An 18,018-nucleotide genomic window follows, 5' to 3' on the forward strand; every position below is an offset into this window, starting at 1 on the left:
CAAGGCACAGTGGCTGACACCTGTAATCTCAGCACTTTGAGGGGCTGAGGTGGGAGGACTGCTTGAGTCCAGGAGTTCGAGAACAGCCTGGGCAATATAGTGGGACCTTGTCTCTATAAAAAAATTTTTTTTTTTTTTTTTGAGACAGAGTCTCGCTCTGTCACCGGGGCTAGAGTGCAGTGGCCGGATCTCAGCTCACTGCAAGCTCCGCCTCCCGAGTTCCCGCCATTCTCCTGCCTCAGCCTCCGGAGTAGCTGGGACTACAGGTGCCCGCCACCTCGCCCGGCTAGATTTTTGTATTTTTTAGTAGAGACGGGGTTTCACCGTGTTAGCCAGGATGGTCTCGATCTCCTGACCTCGTGATCCGCCTGTCTCGGCCTCCCAAAGTGCTGGGATCACAGGCTTGAGCCACCGCGTCCGGCTATAACAAATTTTAAAAATTAGCCGGACATGGTGGTGCGCCTGTGGTTCTAGCTAGTCAGGAGGCTAAGGCGGGAGGATAGCTTGAGCTGGGAGGCAGAGGTTGCAGTGAGCCGTGACTGAGCCACTGCACGTCAGTCTGGGCAACAGAGTGAGACCCTGTCTTAAATAATAATAATGTAATAAGGGTCAGAATAAAGAATCAAGGCAGTTTTTTCAGGATAAATGAGTGAGGTTGGAAAGAGTTTAGCGAAAGAGAAGAGACACCAACTAGTGTAGCATAAGGATTTATTTAGTGGGGGTGTGTGGGGGGAGAGAGAGAGAGAGAAGGGGGAGGGCAGGAAGGAAACATGAGAATATGAAGAGAGAGACCTCACACTTCTGTTAGAGGGAATGGTACATAATCAGTTCTGCTCCTTGAAGAAACTACCTAAAATATGAACGTTTCTGTTTCTGCTGCCCAAAGGCAGCTTTTGCTGGCTGGATCACTTCATTTTTTTTTTTTTTTTTTTGTATTCTTATTTACCTTTGTGGTTGGAACCTAGTCTGTGGCATGCTGATAATAACCTTCAGAACTAACTTTTCTTTTCACGATCATGTTAACTCATTTTCATCTCCTCCTGAAAGATGGTTGTCGGGGCTCTTTCCTGTGAATTTAGGCAGCAGATCCCTTGCAGGGGAGCTCAGGTGTCATCCTGAGCCCTTGTGAGGTTCTGTGATTTGGGCCCCTCCTGGCTCGGGCAGCTGCATTTGTTTCCTCGTTGGGCCTATTTGTCACTGTCCCCCCTACTGTGCATCTGGAAGTCAGTTGTCGAAAACTTCCAACCATCCAGAAAGTAGCCACGAACACCAAAATGAAGGCAAAAATCCCCAAGATCCTCATACAGGACTTGAGGACCAGGTATTCAAGCCCACGTCTTGAGGTCAGGATGAAGAGCTCCCAGCCCCTTCATCGGTCTTAGTTTCCATGCTGGTTTAACCTCCGTGGCTATCAGTGTTCTCAGGCTGTAGCAGAGACTGCTCGCCAGAGCTTGGCGAGCTGGGAGCTGCTGAGAAAAGGGCGGTCTCTGCATTCCAGAGAGGGATGGAGACAGAGACCTGGGGCATTCAGTCAGCTGCAAATGGCCTTCTGCACTTTGATAGGCCTGCCCTGCCTGTTAATTTCCCAAACATGGCTGGGGCGAAAGGCCAGAAGGGGGACTTTTGACTTCTTAATATAATTGCAAAAGTGGTGAGGTTATGGCTGATGTTTTCATTTTTTGTTTCAAAAATATTTCCAATGGAAAAAGTTTTCTTCCCTGGGGCAGTGGAAAGGGGCTTTGCCTCCTCCCTCCCCATGCACCCGGTCCCTCTGCTCCTGAAGCGCCTGGTTCGTGCTGTCCAGGGTTGGCATGTGCTGCTTCCACTGGCCGGGGATGCTCTCCCCCAGTATCTTGATATGGAATTACAACTTGATACGGAATTACATTGGAAGTTTTGCATGGGCTTTAAAAACAGGCAAAGAATAAAGTGGTTCCTGAGGTTGGCTGGTCCCATGATGCAGGAAAGATGAAAAGCAAACCTGAGATGATGGGCAGGTGGCCCCCAGGGGTCCTGATTTGGATACAGGACTGACCTTGCATGCTCTCACGCCTGCCATGCGCCTGACTGTGCAGCAGAACAGTCCCAAGGGCTGCTGGTTGCCCATTTTTGTGGCCACACCTTTGTGTGAGTCAGATCTCTCTGCTCAGATGTTGCCTCTGGTGGGGCATGGGTGTGGGTGGGGGCTTACCCATCCAAAATAGATAGCCCTCCATCCCCCTCCACGCCCTTCACCCATTTCTCTTCTTCCCAGCACGCCCAGCACTCTCTGGAGGGATTCTTTGCTGCCGTGGGCTCCCTACCACCAATCCTGAGCGTCTAGAGCGCTGGGCTCTGCTTCTGTTAACCCAGGCCTAGGATGATGCGTGGCAGGGGAAGGTGGCCAGATGGAGGCTGCAGTGCTCCACATGCCTTTCAGCACTGCAATGCCGAGGTCTCCTGAGAAGCTCTGTGTTCCTCCAGTTAGGGGTGGCTACCACGTTAAGACCACATGCTTCCTGGGTTCAGATCCTAGTCAGGGTTGCTTTTTGGGGTTCCTTAACATGCCTGTGCCTCAGTGTCTTTATCTGTATAATGGGGACAAGACCAGGACCTATCACATGGTGTTATGAGGATTCAATGAATTAGTATACGTGTCAGAGGCGTTTGAACCAGAGCAACTGCATCTCGAAAAGAGGCTCTGTAAAATAAGGCTGAGACCTGCCGGGCTGCATTCCCAGACAGTTAGACATTCTAAGTCACAGGATGAGATAGGAGGTCAGCACAAGATACAGGTCATAAAGACCTTGCTTATAAAACAGCTTGCAGTAAAGAAGCAGCCAAATCCCACCACAATCAAGATGGTGATGAGAGTGACCTCTGGCCATCCTCACTGCTACACTCCTGCCAGCTCTCTGACAGTTTATAAATGCCATGGCAACATCAGGAAGTTACCCAATATGGTTTAAAAAGGAGAGGCATGAATAATCTACCCCTTATTTAACATATCATCAAGAAACAACCACAAAAATGGGCAACCAGCAGCCCTTGAGGCTGTTCTGTCTATGGAGTAGACCTTCTTTATTCCTTTACTTTCCTAATAAACTTGCTTTCACTTTACTCTATGGGCTCACCTCCAATTCATTCGTTCATTCATTCATTCTTTCCTTTTTCTTTTTCTTTTTTTTTTTTTTTTTTGAGACAGAGTCTACTCTGTCACCCAGGCTGGAGTACAGTGGCGTGATCTTGGCTCACTGCAACCTCTGCCTCCCAGGTTCACCCTCCCAAGTAGCTGGGACTACAAGCGTGTGCCACTACGTCTGGCTAATTTTTGTAGTTTTAGTAGAGATGGGTTTTTGTCATGTTGGCCAGGCTGGTCTCAAACTCTTGGCCTCAAGTGATCCACCCACCCTGGCCTCCCAAAGTGTTGGGATTACAGATGTGAGCCATGGAATTCTGTCTTGCATGAGATCCAAGAACCGTCTCTTGAGGTCTGGATCAGGACCCCGGCTAGTTTTTTGTATTTTTTAGTAGAGAAGGGGTTTCACCGTGTTAGCCAGGATGGTCTTGATCTTCTGACCTCGTGATCCGCCTGTCTCGGCCTCCCAAAGTGCTGGGATTACAGGCTTGAGCCACTGCGCCCGGCCCAGGACCCCTTTCTAGTAACATATGCAAAACACTTAGCACAGCCCCGAGATGTGCTACTTCTAGAATCATTCCTACAATGACTGAAACTGCCTTTGCAAAAATGAGAGCTGGGGAAATTATAACAGAGAAAGAGATTAGACCTAACCAACTCCATGTTGCTTCTAGCCTTTAAGCTGTCCTTGTTCATTCCTGGGTGTAGGCCGAACTAACCTTGGAAAGGATTTAGTTTCTAGTTTGACTCTGAAACAAAATTAATAATAGCCCTTTCCCGCAAGAAAACCCCTTCTTGTCTGGGGACCAGTCTACCTTTGTAGGACTAATAAGTTAGCTACAAGATTAGAAATTATGATGTAGGGGCCCTGCAGCCTCTGGCTGCAAGAGTCTGAACCTCCCCAGATTGCTCCTGGGAATGATGTCACTATTATAAAACCTAAGAGAAGTGCTTGAGATATTTTACACCCAAACCAGTAATCTGACTCAGTCAGTTCTGGGATCCCACCCAGGAACAGAAGAGAGCAAGAAAACCTCACTTCAACCCCCGATCGTTCCATCTCCAACTCTACCAACCAATAATTCCCCCATCCCAAGCTCCTACCCGCCAAATTATCTTTAAAAACTCTAATCCCCAAAGGCTCCCCAAAGGCTCGGGAGACTGATTTGAGTAATAATAAAGCTCCAGTCTCCCGCACAGCCGACTCTGCGTGATTTACTCTTTCTCCACTGCAATTCCCCGTCTTGATAAATCAGGTCTGTCTAGGCAGCGGGCAAGGGACCCTGTTGGGTGGTTACACTATGACTACTACTAGGACTGTTGGCAGTACTACTGATGTACTGAGTTGTTGCTGCTGCGGATACTGCCAGGATCACTCTTGACAGCACCACTGCGGCTACAGGGACTGCACCTGGGGCTTCTGTTAACCGTTACCACCGCGACTTCTGCTGCTGTGATGATGCCGCTGTGCTGCCATTATTCATTAATTACCACTGTGACAACTGCCGCTGTGATGATGTGCCTGTGCTGTCGTGATTTTCACTGTTCCTACTGCCTCTGTGACTACCGCCTCTATGACTGACACTATCGCTATGACTGTAGCCATTGTCCCTACTGCCTCTGTGACTACTGCCTCTATGACTGATATTTCTCCTGCTTCTCCTATTACTCCCTGCACTGCTTCTATCACTGCCACGTTACTGCCTTGACTATATGATTACTGCTGCTAGTCTAGCGATTACTCCTGTTGTTATCACTATGATCGTGGGAGGGACTGTTGCCTCTGCAATGGTGAGTGCTGTTGCTGCTGGTATTACTGCTACCTTTAGTACTGTAACTCGCTTGTGGAGGAATGAAATACCCACCGAGCCCCCTTTTCAGTAGCATCCCCTGCAGAGTCCTGCCCTGAGTTTTCTCTGATGCCAGCCTTCCTGAGCCTCCGTCAGTCATCCTGGAGTCCTGAGGTGGCGTCATTTAGGGACAGTGCTGTGGGGGCTTTGCCAGGCACACAGGCTGACTTCACCTTAAGCCTGAGCCCAGCTTGATGGAAGTGGTGGTTCTACGTCCTCTGAGCTCAGGTTTGCTGAGCCTTCTGCGACCTCAGTGACCCCTGTTTCTGTGGATGCCATTTTGACCTTTGGTTGTGTGCTCAAGCTAACTGACAACTCCTCGGTCATAAAAACTCTCTGCCCTAAGTTGATGTTCACTGACAGTGTAGGTTTATTGAAAGCAAGCATGTTCATTATCTAGCACAAGGATTGAAACATTATTCCTCTGAATATCCAATATTTGGACAATGTTTTATAGGTAAAATATTCCTTTAAAGGGGTATCTCTGAGTCATTTAATAGCACAGGCATTGGTGCCAGAAGGTCCTGGGTTGAAGATCCAGATCTGACATCTTCTGACTGTGTGAGCTCAGCTGTGTCCTCCTCTCTCTAAGTCTCTGTTTCTCTATCCATGAAATAGCGGTAAAAGTAGTCACCACCTCCTTCCTGGGATTCAGGCGAGGACTACATGAGATGATGCAGCTGGAACTCAGTGAGGGTCTCACGTCCTGTTTCTTACCTTGACTCTGTGACTGCCACAGAGCAGAGGCTGATACTGTTTATGGAATAAGTGGATTAAGACATACGGAGCCACATCCCCAGGGCAGTGCTGGCAGAAGAGTGAAGTGGGTGAGGCTTTGCTTCCTCTCCCTCCTCTTACACTGTGTTCCCATGGCCCCCTCTCCCCACTCCTTAAGGCAGAACTGCCCTGGCAGTTCCCTCTGTCTCAGTCACACCCTATTCCCAGGAACAGGTATCAGCCAGTGACATCTAGATGCCACTGAAACCAGCAGAGCCCCTCCTTTAGTGCAATGGTGGGTAGACCCTTCCTTTCTGTTAGGACTAACCATTTCTCAGTGAAAGGATTTCAGGCGAGCAGGTGAAGGGGATGGTTAAGCCTTAAAACATGCCAGTTGGAGGCTTCCAGCCTGGCGCATGCAAGGTCATCCTCCCCTGCCTTGGTGCTGTACAAATACACGACTGCAGGTGTGGTTTTAAAGGGAATCTCAGATTGGAGGTGCCCGTACCTCGGTCAATGTTTAACAAAGGGCTCCCGGCCAACCCCAGGGTGAGGGATGAGGAGCTTGTTCAAGTTCCACTCTCATTGCAAGTTGAACTTACGGAAATGCCTCCTTTCTACAGCCACACCGTAAGCTTCCCTTCCTCCTTCCAACCTCTGTATGACGGCACCCTGCAAGGGGCCAGCGTCTCTTCTGTCTCTCCATAACTCTCCCAGAGACGAGTCACTGCCAGCTAAGATGGCACTTTCATGTGAGTGGGAAAAAGCCTTCCTTCCTGGGTGAATGCAGACTTGCAGGCCTAGGGGTTGGCGAGCTAACTGCCAGGGATTTTGTGCAAAGAAAAAGGTGTCCCTATAAGGCAGCTCACAGCTTGGACTTTAGCCCCACTTGAGACAGAAGCACTTTGTGCAGTGCACAAACCACACCACTGTATGCAGCAGACCTTTTCAAATGCCTGAGCCATTGGCCTTGAAAACTCAGTGGTGGAATCTCCCACCAGCCACGCAGTTACGTTTCCCCAAAATACCGGGGTTGCTAAACTAGTTGGAAAACAAAGTCACAAAGAAAAACGATGATCTAGAATTAAATACCCTCAAACCAAAGTTCTGGAGAGCAGCTGCTCCCCAAACAAACCAAATTTGTAAGTATGAAAAACCCGCTCCTGTAGACAACTCTCTTGATTCGCAGTCTTTGGAAGCTCAGCACACATTGCTTCTGTGCTGCCATCTTTTGAGTCTGGCTGTCCCATGAGTTTGATGTTGTGCTGTGCTTAAAAAATTCTTTCTAATGCTTCCCAGCTTGAGATTTAATACCCTGGTGACTCTTCGGTTTTCATTTTCACAGCCCTTATCAGAATTTATTGAGGGGTTCGAAGGAACTTCTTCCTCTTTGATATTCCTGTATGGACAGGGTGAAGTGTAAAGAGATGCCCAACAACAGTGGTTTTAAAAAATTGGGGTGTTTCATTAAAAAAAAAATCCTGGGAATCTCAAAACCAGAGCTGTGGTGGGATGCCTCTGGGTAAACATTCGAAATCCCTTCTTCACCTGAACATATCTCCTGGGCTTAAAACTCCTTCGCCCTCTGGGTTTCCTTCCCTCCATTGTCTGCAACATTGAGTCATTTGCAAAGACCCCTCCTGGTTCACTGTGGCCTCACAATGGTCCACCCCTGCTGAACCCCCAGCTGCTGCCTCGGCTCAGACCCCCTTCCCATCCGTCTTGCCTGTCTCTCTTCCATGCACGTTGCTGTGTGAACAGTACTCTTCCATAAGACCATCTGTGTCCACACCTCATCTTGTGATGTTGGCCATGGAATAGCAGGTGGTTGTTCAGGATAAAAATCACAGTGTTTAGATTGGAGGCTTCCAAATCCGATCCTCCAGCCACCACCTGTCGTGGCTGCTGATGACCTTGGATGACTGGCTTAACTTTGGGTCTCACATTCATTCCTCATCCATAAAATGGAAAGAATAGAAGCAGCCACATGAAAGAGTTGATTGGATGCAGAATGGCTGTAACAGCTTGGCACAGAGTAAATGTGCCCAATTAAATTAAAAGGTAGCAGTCACATTTATTACCGCTTCTCACTTTTGTGTGACATTCAGTATCCGATCTAGTGTCTTACGTGTACTGGGTAACTCAATAATAGTTTCCCTTTATTGTATTTCAAGGAAAAATGCGTACAAACGTAAGAAGCACACACAAGAGATGTATGAGTATTGCAACAACATTGAGACAATGGAGAAATGTACAAACTAAAAAATGGAAGCTTCTCCCTTCTCATTTCCATGCCAGCAGTAACCTGTGCTAATGGTGTTCTAAGCATCCTTCCCAGACAAACATGGTTTGTTTGTTTTGGCAAAAATACGATTCCACTAAATGTATGTCCTGCCCCTTGCCACATGTAGATCTGGGCGTGAGGAATATTTTCTTTCTTTCTTTCTTTTTTTTGAGACGAAGTCTTGCTCTGTTGCCCAGGCTGCAGGCTGGAGTGCAGTGGCACGATCTTGGCTCACTGCAAGCTCTGCCTCCCGGGTTCACGCCATTCTCCTGCCTCAGCCTCCAGCCTCCAGCCTCCTGAGTAACTGGGACTACAGGCTCCTGCCACCATGCCCTGCTAATTTTTTGTATTTTTAGTAGAGGTGGGGTTTCACCGTGTTAGCCAGGATGGTCTTGGTCTCCTGACCTAGTGATCCGCCCGCCTTGGCCTCCCAAAGTGCTGGGATTACAGGTGTGAGCCTGGCCCGAGGAATGTTGACTTTCACAGGGGCTGTGTTTTCACCACGATGTGGAGCTGAAAGTGATCTCCTGTGGAAGGGCCCTTGTGTCTGGGATTCCTGCCCTGTGGGACAGCAAGATGCTGTACTTTTGAGGTTGCTTTCAAATGGTGACTTGTTTCTTATCAGAGGAAAGAAAATGGGGATGATGCCCACCTGAGTATCTTTCAGCAAATACTGGGCCTGAGGTCCTGAGGCTGGAGAGGGGCGTTTGCTGCTTTGGGCAAAAGTCCAGAATTCCTCAGCGGGACACCCTGGTTCAACACAGGAGAGTGGAACCTTTGTCTCTGCTTTCTCTTTAGTGCCACAGGCAAGAGCAGTTCTGACCGAGAATAATTTTGAGAGAACGAGCTTCTGCATGGGTATGAAAACAGTTATTTTGCAAAAGGGCAAAACTGAAAAAAAAAGTTGTTTTAAGGAGCATTGCAGTTATAGAAATGTGTCGCCCAAAATCCTTTGTAACGGTTTGTGGGAATACTCCCAGCCACATTCTGAGAGGACTCTGGGTGAGAGTTTCCAAGGGGGATGTAAAAACCAACCCAGCCCTGCGAGCGTGCCCGGCCTACCCGGCAATGTCACAACACACAGCGCTGAGCGCCTGAGGTGGGGCCCACGGGGACCCAGCCTGGCACTGCCGCTTCGTGTTAGGAGGGACAAGCCGAGGATTCGTTCTCAGGGCAGCGGATGCCTCTGCCTGACCCCTTGGTTCCAGTACATTCTTTCAAATGCCGGATTCCGAAAGGAAAGCTTTGCACTTGATTAAGAAGAAAAAAGAAGTCCACCCACCACTTCCTCAATTGTCACGGCTCTTTCACCACTGGGAATGATGAAGATTAAATAAAAATAGACGCAGTCATGATTTGTTACTTAGCGAGGAATACCAGGGCCAAGCTCAAGCCGGCGCCCCACATGTCCAGGCTCTTCCCACTGGTCCCCACCCCTGCTCCTGCGTCTGCACCACCCACTCTTTCCCGGCCTGAATCCCTGCTCAGAGACACTCTGAGAGCTCTCCTGGGCCTCCCTTTCTCCTTGCCCTTGGAAAAATGGAGACGCAGCTGCAAATGCCCCATCTCAGTGATGGGGTCATGGCAGGGGAAGACGGTCAGGGCCACGTTTTCAGGGAATCTCAGTGCCTTCACACTGGTTCTGTGATGGTTGGCTCAGAACATATGCTCGTTCTTGATCTTATGGAAACGCTACCAGTTACCTGCCAACTTGGTGTCCTGCTGCACTGTGTGGTCACCAAGATCAAGCAAGGGCTGGGAAGCTGAGTGAGCAGCAGACTGGAGGCCCAGGTGCTTGGCTCTGCACAGGCTGTGTGCCCTGGGCAGTGTGAGCAGCCTCTCCGGGCTTTCGTTTCTGCATCTTTAAAATGGGTGTAGGAATCCCAGCCCTCCTTAACTCACCCTGTGAGCTGGTAGCGGACCGTGCGCCAACAGCGACCGCAGCTGCTACGTGCAGAAGGCCTGAAGAGCGCCGAGGCCTGTGTGTTGAGTTCCATCCACCCCTGACTTGAACTGGGGAGCCCGAGGCACAGAGAGAGAAAGAACTTGCCCCAGTGGGGAAATCAGAGTCAGGATTTCAACCCAGGCAGTTTAACGGGGGAGCCGTGTGGTGGACCAGAACTTTCTACATGGATAGACACATGCTATCATCTGTTTGTCCAACACAGCATCTGAATTCTGAACTTTAATTTTAATTTAAATATAAGCAACACATGGCTTCCTGAAGGCACAGTGCAGTTAAGATCCTCGTGCGGCACCGTCTCCCTTAACTTTCTGTGATAAATGGGAAATGACCCATGCCCGCGCTGTCCAAGTGGAGCCACCAGCCGCCATGACACCTGAGCGCGTGATCCTTCACACGCTGGGATTGCAATCCATTTAAATGCGCATTGCATAGCTGCAGGTAGCTGGTGGCTGCCGCTGGGTGGCTCCAGTCCCGCTCATTAAACAGTGTGCACACCTATCTGAGAAGGGCTTGGCTGGCACTCACTGCGTTGTGTCCTGAAGATCCACTTACCTCTCTCTGTGGTTTTCGTTTTGGTGTGCAGTTCCCAGCAGGGCATATGGTCCACGGGAGGGGCTGAAGAAGTGTTTGCCAATGAGCAGGCTGGATGCCTTGGTTTCAATACTCATTCACCAAATGTTGCATTGGTAATTCTGCAGCTGCCAGGCGCAGTGCTGGGTACTGGGCAGATATGAGCCATGTATCTCTGGAGGGGGACATGGATGACCAAACAGCTGAATGTGGAATTACAGCCTGAAAGGAAAATACAGGGTGGCATTGGGGATGCAGTGGGGTGCCCACTTCAGACAGATGCCCGGGGGCATTTTCTGAGGATCCACCTGAGGGTCCATTTAGGCTGCAGCCTAGAGGATGGGAGGAAGGGAGGAGTGGGGTTGGAGGTTGGGGAAGAGCTGTTCAGGAATGTGGAACAGCCAGTGCAAAGGCCCTAGGAGTGAAGGTGCTTGGTGTGTGCGAGGGAACCAGGAGGCCTGTGTGTCGGGAGGTGCAGTGCTGAGAGATGGGCTGGCTTGAGAGGGAATCAGGAGGCCTGTGCGTTGGGAGGTGTGGTACTGAGAGGTGAGCTGGCTTGCTCCATTCACTCCCTATTAGGGCCTTTTGCACAGCAGGGTTGGGAGCCTCACATTGTGTGTATCACCTATATACATATTGTCCAGGTCTTCAGGGGATGCTGAGCTGTTTTAATGATGTGATAGAAATCCTGGTTCCCATGGAAGACTCGAAAAGGATTGTCGTGTTCCAGAGCGAGTCAGTTACCCAGCGGGGAAAGTGCAAAACCCACAGGCAGAAACTTCCCTGTAGCAAAATAATTCTTATATTTGACAAACACACATATGTAGCATTTACTGTGTGCTCAGTGTAGCTGTATGAACTCTAAAGGAACCGGCTGAATCCTCCCAGCAGCCCCACAGGAAAAAGTACCGTCATCATCGTCATCGTCACCATAATCGCCTTGCTCATCACCACTACCATTGCCACGACTGTCACCATCACCCCATCGGGACTGTCACCACCATCACCCTCACTGTCATCAACACCGTCATCATCATCATCCCCATTTCACAGCTGGGGGAAGAGATGCTCAGAGAAGATAGCTAAGTTGCCTGAGGTTCGTGTGACTGGCAGAATAATGCTGTCCGTCCTGCCCTGCAAAAAAGTCCTCACTCCAGATCTGTTAATGTGTTACCTGACGTGGAAAAGGGACTTTGCAGATGGGATTACGTTAAGGATCTTGAGAGGAGGAAATCGCTCTGGGTTATATAGGTGGGCCATCACAAGGGTCTTTGTAAGAGGGAGGGAGGCAGCAAGTCAGAGTTAGAGATGGAGCTTGCGACGAGGTAAGTGGAGTCAGAGAGAGACTGGAAGATGCTGGCTTCGAAGGTAGAGGAAGAGGCCAAGAAATGTGGCGGCTTCTAGAAGCTGGGAAGGGCAAGAAAAGAGATTCTTCCGTCGGGGCGGAGCACAGCCCTGTGACACACTGACCAGCCCAGTGAGACCTGTGTCAGATTTCCGCCCTCCAGAACGGTCAGAGAATCCGCGCATGCTGTTCCAAGCTGCTAAACTTGTGGTCGTATGTTACGGCAGCCATAGGAGCCGAATGCTGAATGCAGTCTTGAAAAAAGGAGAATGGCCGGGCGCAGTGGCTCATGCCTGTAATCCCAGCACTTTGGGAGGCAGAGGCAGGAAGATCACTTGAGCTCAGGAGTTCAAGGCCAGCCTGGGCAATATAGTGAGATCTCGTCTCACTATACAAGGCTACATTACAAGAAAATGAAACTAGACAGGCATGGTGGTGTGCACCTATACTCCCAGCTACTTGGGAGGCTGATGTGGGAGAATCCCTTCAGCCCAGGAGTTGGAGGCTGTAGTGAGCTATGATTGCATCAGTGCACTCCAGCCTGGGTGACAGAGCAAGCCCCTGTCTCAAAAAAAGAAAAAAAAAAAATAGGTAAGGGAGTAACTTTCAACCTGAAACCTCCTTCATAGCCCCGTGCCCCTCCTGGAGCAGTGGTGGACTCACTGTGGCGCCGTGCGCAGCCCAGGACTTCCCTGAGGCTCCAGCTGTGTCTGAGCACAGCACAGGCAGACCCCAAACCTACGGCCCCCACCCCTCGGCTGCTTATCCCACTACGGGGGTATTTCTGGGGTGTGACTTGGGCTGGAGAAGGTGGTGGAGGGTCCATGTTGCTGCACTAGTGTGCCGCTGACTTTTGAGCTATGATCTAGCAGGATCCAGGAAGAATGACTTTTGCCCCTGCCTGAACAAACCCACCGAAACACAGGAAGAGCCACCCCAATGGGCTTGGAATGTGGTCAGCCCAGCCTGCTGCCTCTTCACGCCTGAAGATCCAGGTGTGCACTTACAAAGGGCCGAAATGAATGTTCCTAGGCTCCCAGCTGGTCAGGCCTGGATCTTTCTCATAAAAAGGGATGGGGGGCAAAGACAATGAGAAGCAGGGGACAGAGGGTGGAGAGAAAACACAAGGCCTCCCACAGTGCCTGGCCTGAGTTTGAGGGACACGGGATCCCGGGGTGAATTGTGGTAGGGGGAGTGGCTGGGGTGGGAGGATAACTTGGCAGCTGCACTCTCTCTGATTCTGCAAAGCCCCCAGGAGCCTAGATGGGCCTGTCAACACCAGGGGCCGAGGACCCCGGTGGGGTGGGAACCACCAGCAACAGGAAGAATCTGAAGGAGAGGAACTTGGCAGAAACCCGACTTCTCTAAAAATATTCCAAGCCCGTGGCCCACAGAGGCTAGATTGCGAGGCTCCTGGGCTCCAGCAGCCGTGTCTCTGACCGTTGAGACCTGGCGCGGTCCAGGCGTTGAGCAATAGGGCTGCGCCCGGTGTCATGCCTGCCGCCCACCCCGCCCTGCCTGCTCCGCTTACACAGAGACGAGAGGAGAGGCAGCTGCTGGTGTGGCCGTGTGTGCATGTGGCCATGTGTGTATATGTGTGGCCATGCATGTGTGAGTGTGGCCTCTCGTGTCAGTGGGTGGGCCTGCCGCCAGCTCCTGCAGTCCCCTGTGGCCTCTTCTCCAAGGACAGGCAGCAGAGCCCTCCTGTGGACCCAGCACAGATCCTGGGCTGGCTGTGGTCCGGGAGGGCCAGAGCATCAGGGAATAAGTATAATTCATGGAGCGCTTGCTCTAGGCCCGGCCCTGTGCTAAGCAGATCATAGCTGTAACCCAAGACCCTGTGAGATAAGAACTATGGGCCCTATCGTGCAGAGTATGAGATGAATTCAGAGAGGTCGAGTTGTTTGCCTGAGGCCACACAGTGATGGGTGAAGCTGGAGGAAGCCAGCCCACAGAGTGGTGCCCCTAATGCTCCACTCCATGGCCTCATCGAGGACAGACACCCCAGAGCCAACCCAGGGCCGGGGGCCCGCATTCCCCACGCCCACCATTGACCTGGAAGGTGGGAGTTCTTGCCTCTACCCCTGGGCTGCTTGGGGCTTCTAAAGCCTTTGGCTGTTCTGCAAGGAGGTCTTGGAGGGTCTTAGTGTAGGGAAGTTAGGGACGGCAAGCTGAGGGTGGGGGACGCTCTAAGGCCCCCAGATGAGAATCGTTCAGGCAGGACTGAGGCATTCATCCTCTGTCTCAGATGTCTAAGATGTCTTGTCCGTCCCTTGTCTGAGACACAGCTGAGGTCTGGCTGTGTCTCTGAGACCCTCAACTCCAGGAGGCATCAGAACTGGGCGAGAGCACAGGGCACCAAGAGCAAGCTCCAGATTCACAGGCGTTGCTGCTTCTCAGCCCCTTCTCCGCGCTGGTCAGGCCTCCCAGCCCACCGGAAGGGCAGCGGGGCGAGCTCTCTTTTCCTTCCTGGTGTCTGGCTCTGCAGCTGACGGTTGGCTCCTCCGCAGCCCCTGCTGCGCTTCCTCATCTGCAGAGCAGAGCTGCGTCAGGGGCACTGCTGCAGGCCGGGGACCTGGTCCTCCCTCAGCGGGGAGTCCGCTCCGTGTCCTCACCTTCCCTGGACCCTGCTGCCATTCATTCTGGGGCTGTCCGGGGTGGTCACAGGCATAATGGGGTGGAAGGTGTGTGCTGCCCAGTCCCTGGTAGACCAGGTGGAAATGGAGGTGCCCAGCTTTGAGGGGTCTGCCACTGGTGGCCCCGAGCCTGGGTCCTGGATCCCAGCTGCAGGCTTACCTTCTAGCACCCTCCCAGCCACTCTCCAGCCACAGGAGCCTCCCCGTGCCTTGGTTTAGGGACACAGGGACAAGAGGACAGTTGTGAGGATTAAGGAATCCCTCATGTGGCATTCTTAGCCCTGTGCCCAGAACCATGTGGCTGGGATTGTCACCTGATCGAAGGCAGGGCGAAGGTGTGCTGAGCCCTGCCTTGGCTAGGAAGGGATGTCTAGAGTCAGCCCCATCACCCCATTTTGCAGATGAGGAAATCGCCCGAGGATGGATCCGACTTGTGGCTTCAATGGAGCCCTCATTCTCTTCTTCACTTACCCCCTCCATGAGGAGGAAGCCAGTGCACATCAAGTGTTTCATTTGTAGCACAGATTCTTCTCCCAGATATCTTTGCATTCTGCTCTGGTAAGGGCCAGTGGTGCCGCATGAATGTCCCAACTCTTGGAACATCCTTGGGCGCATATCTTTTTGTCTGTAGAAGTAAAAGAGTAGAACTCAGTGCCAAAGCCAGCAAACTGTTGGGACCTTGGAAATGCAGAGGGCATGAAGGCTGAATCCTGGGCCCTGCAGTCAGAGGCCCACATTCAAATCTTGCCTCTGCCTGTGATTGCCCTGGGACCCTAGCAGGTGACTTAGCCATGCCCTGCCTGGACTTACCTACCTGTAAAGGGCCCTTGTAAGGATGAAAGTAGCTGGCACAGACCAAGCATCTGTACCTGGCAGACCAGTCCTTAATGAACACGAGTTATTGTTACTATTATCTTGATTGACGTTTTCATTTTAATTCATAGGAAACAGGCCTGGAGAGAGGAAGTGAGTTTCATGGTGACTGGAGAAAGGGTGTCTCCTGACCCCTCATCCAGAGCTGTCTGTGCTTCCCTTAGCAGCAAGATGACTGACAGAGCCTAGACAAAACCTTAGTTCCTTCAAAGGAGTGTTTTGCTTTCAGGGCCTTTGCTCAGTAACCCTGTGGCCGCTGGCTGAAGGCAGCATAGGCACTTCTCAACAAGCCCTTGAGTACGTGCCTGGGGAGACGGGGCCTCACTGGCAGGGGGTGGCCAGCCAGGCTGCCCTCACCACATTCTCTCTACCTTTTGTGGCAGCCCTGCAGTCCTGGCCCTGATGAGCGGGAGTCACAGCGTGCGGCCTTGGGAACAGCTCTTAGCCACTGGGAGTCTTGGTTTCCTTACCTGTAAGATGAACACAGAGGCTCCAAGCTCCGAGCATGGTCAGACTTAGTCACATTTTCACCCTGCAATGGAGGAATGTTTTCGAAACATTTTCTTTGACACCATGTCCACCTAGGAAATACGCTGAGAAAATTAGACAACGGAATGATATTGACTGTTCTCATGAATTGCTCCAATAATGGTTTTTCCTTGACCTGCAGGTTAAAGTCAGCATTCATTGATCTGCTACATAAAGTAACATTTCTTCTAATTCCAAACGTAACATGGGCTCAATTTGGAAAACTTGGAAAACAGAGGCAAATACAAAGTTGGAGGGAAAAAGACCAAAAAAAAAAAAAAAAACCCCAAAAAACCCAACAGTGTGGGAAAATTAAAAAAAAATCCCCAAACAAAAAGAAAATGAAAAGGAAAGTCAAACAAACATTTATCACGAGATATGAAGCCGTCATAAAACTCTTGTGTTTCTTGGAAACACTGTCCTGCTCCCAGTTTGGAGGGCCATAAAATCTCAGGGTATTGCCCTTGCAGATGCCCTCTGGGAGCCTGCTGGAGGAAAGTCTTCATTTTCTAGAACCTTCTCCTACCCCTTGGATATGTAGTGACCCATGAGGTGGTAGGTGTGGAGGGGCAGCCCTGGTCTTGCACCTCCAGCAGTTTGCGTGTTCTGGACTCTGACGGCCCAGAGAGACCCCTCTTTCTGCAATTTTCTAGGCAACTTGTAAGAGTTTCTTAACCTCTGTGCACCTTACCTTCCCATCTGTGAAATGGGGGACTGGGAGTTGATAAATATGAAGTCATACACATGGTAGTTGTTACTGTGCGTCTAACCACACCCCAAGCATTTTTGGTTTTTTTTGAGACAGAGTCTCACTCTGTCACCCGGGCTGGAGTGCAGTGGTACGATCTCAGCTCACTGTAGCCTCTGCCTCCAGGGTTCAAGCGATTCTCTTGCCTCAGCCTCCCAAGTAGCTGGGTTTACAGGTGTGCACCACCATGCCCAGCTACTTTTGTATTTTTGGTAGAGATGGGATTTTCACCGTGTTGGCCAGACTGGTCTTGAATTCCTGACCTCAAGTGATCCTCGGCCTCCCAAAGTGTTGGGATTACAGGTATGAGCCACTGTGCCTGGCCCCTGAGCATTCATTTAATAAAAAAACCATTGCTTTAAGAACAGAGCATGGGAGAAGTAGACAGAGAAGTGGAATGGCATTAGCTTCCCAGAAACCCTCCTCCTTTCCCTTCAGATCACCACCCAGACCCCCATGGGGAGCCCCATCCTAACTTCTAACAATGTAGATCAGTTTTGTCTGGTTTGGAAACCTGGGTAAATGGCATTGTTGTGTGAACTCTTATATCTGGCTTCTCTTACTAAATATCAAGTTTTGGAAATCATCCATGTTTTCACATGTAGATGTTCCTTGGAGCAGCTTCCGTGACTTGCCTGGAGGCTGTCAGAAGGCAAAAGACACATGGGCCACGTCCGGTTTCATAGATTCTGCTGGTTTGTTTTTTAAAAATAAAGAAATGCCAGACCAGAGATGCACACACAAACGGAAGGTCAGCATTCACAGGTGGACACCTTCCTCCAGTGTTGAGTGACTGTGTGCGTGGATGCCTCCGTAAGTCCAACACTGAGACTCTGTGGGTTGGGACAGCCCTGCCCTAGTGTGTGAGACTCTGGTCTTGTTAGCACTCGGTCCCTCGCAGCTGACAAACACTGCCGAGCACACTGCAGTGACCCTGCATCTGTTGATCAAATACATGACTGCACAAATGAATGAATGGGACGCAATCATCATAGGAGGAAGAGCAGAGGAAAGAACTGTTCTGATTTCCACACCCAGGGCTGTCCTCCAGGTCCAAGGAGCAGAGGATATCAGCTCATCATGTTGGATAAAGCACACCTATCCCCTGGGGGCAGCTGCTGTGGCCTCTGCTGCAGATATCTGCTCGACTTTCTCTTTCACTTTCTTTCTTATCCTTGGATTTCAAGTTGGGGTGCAAAGCAGGGTAGGGCCATAAAGATAGGGGATGTTGTAGCAAAGAGCTTGGAGGCTGCTCTGTTGGCTTGGAGCTTAGTCCAGGGGCCCCTCAGCCCTGAGGTGCTGGGGGATGGGGCCCGAGGTTCTCCCCATGCTTCCTGCTCCCATTCCCTGATGGCCATGCAGGAGTCCAGGAGGTCATCTGAG

This window comes from Piliocolobus tephrosceles, chromosome 17 (assembly GCF_002776525.5).
Source record: "Piliocolobus tephrosceles isolate RC106 chromosome 17, ASM277652v3, whole genome shotgun sequence".
NCBI classification, from domain to species: Eukaryota; Metazoa; Chordata; class Mammalia; order Primates; family Cercopithecidae; genus Piliocolobus; species Piliocolobus tephrosceles.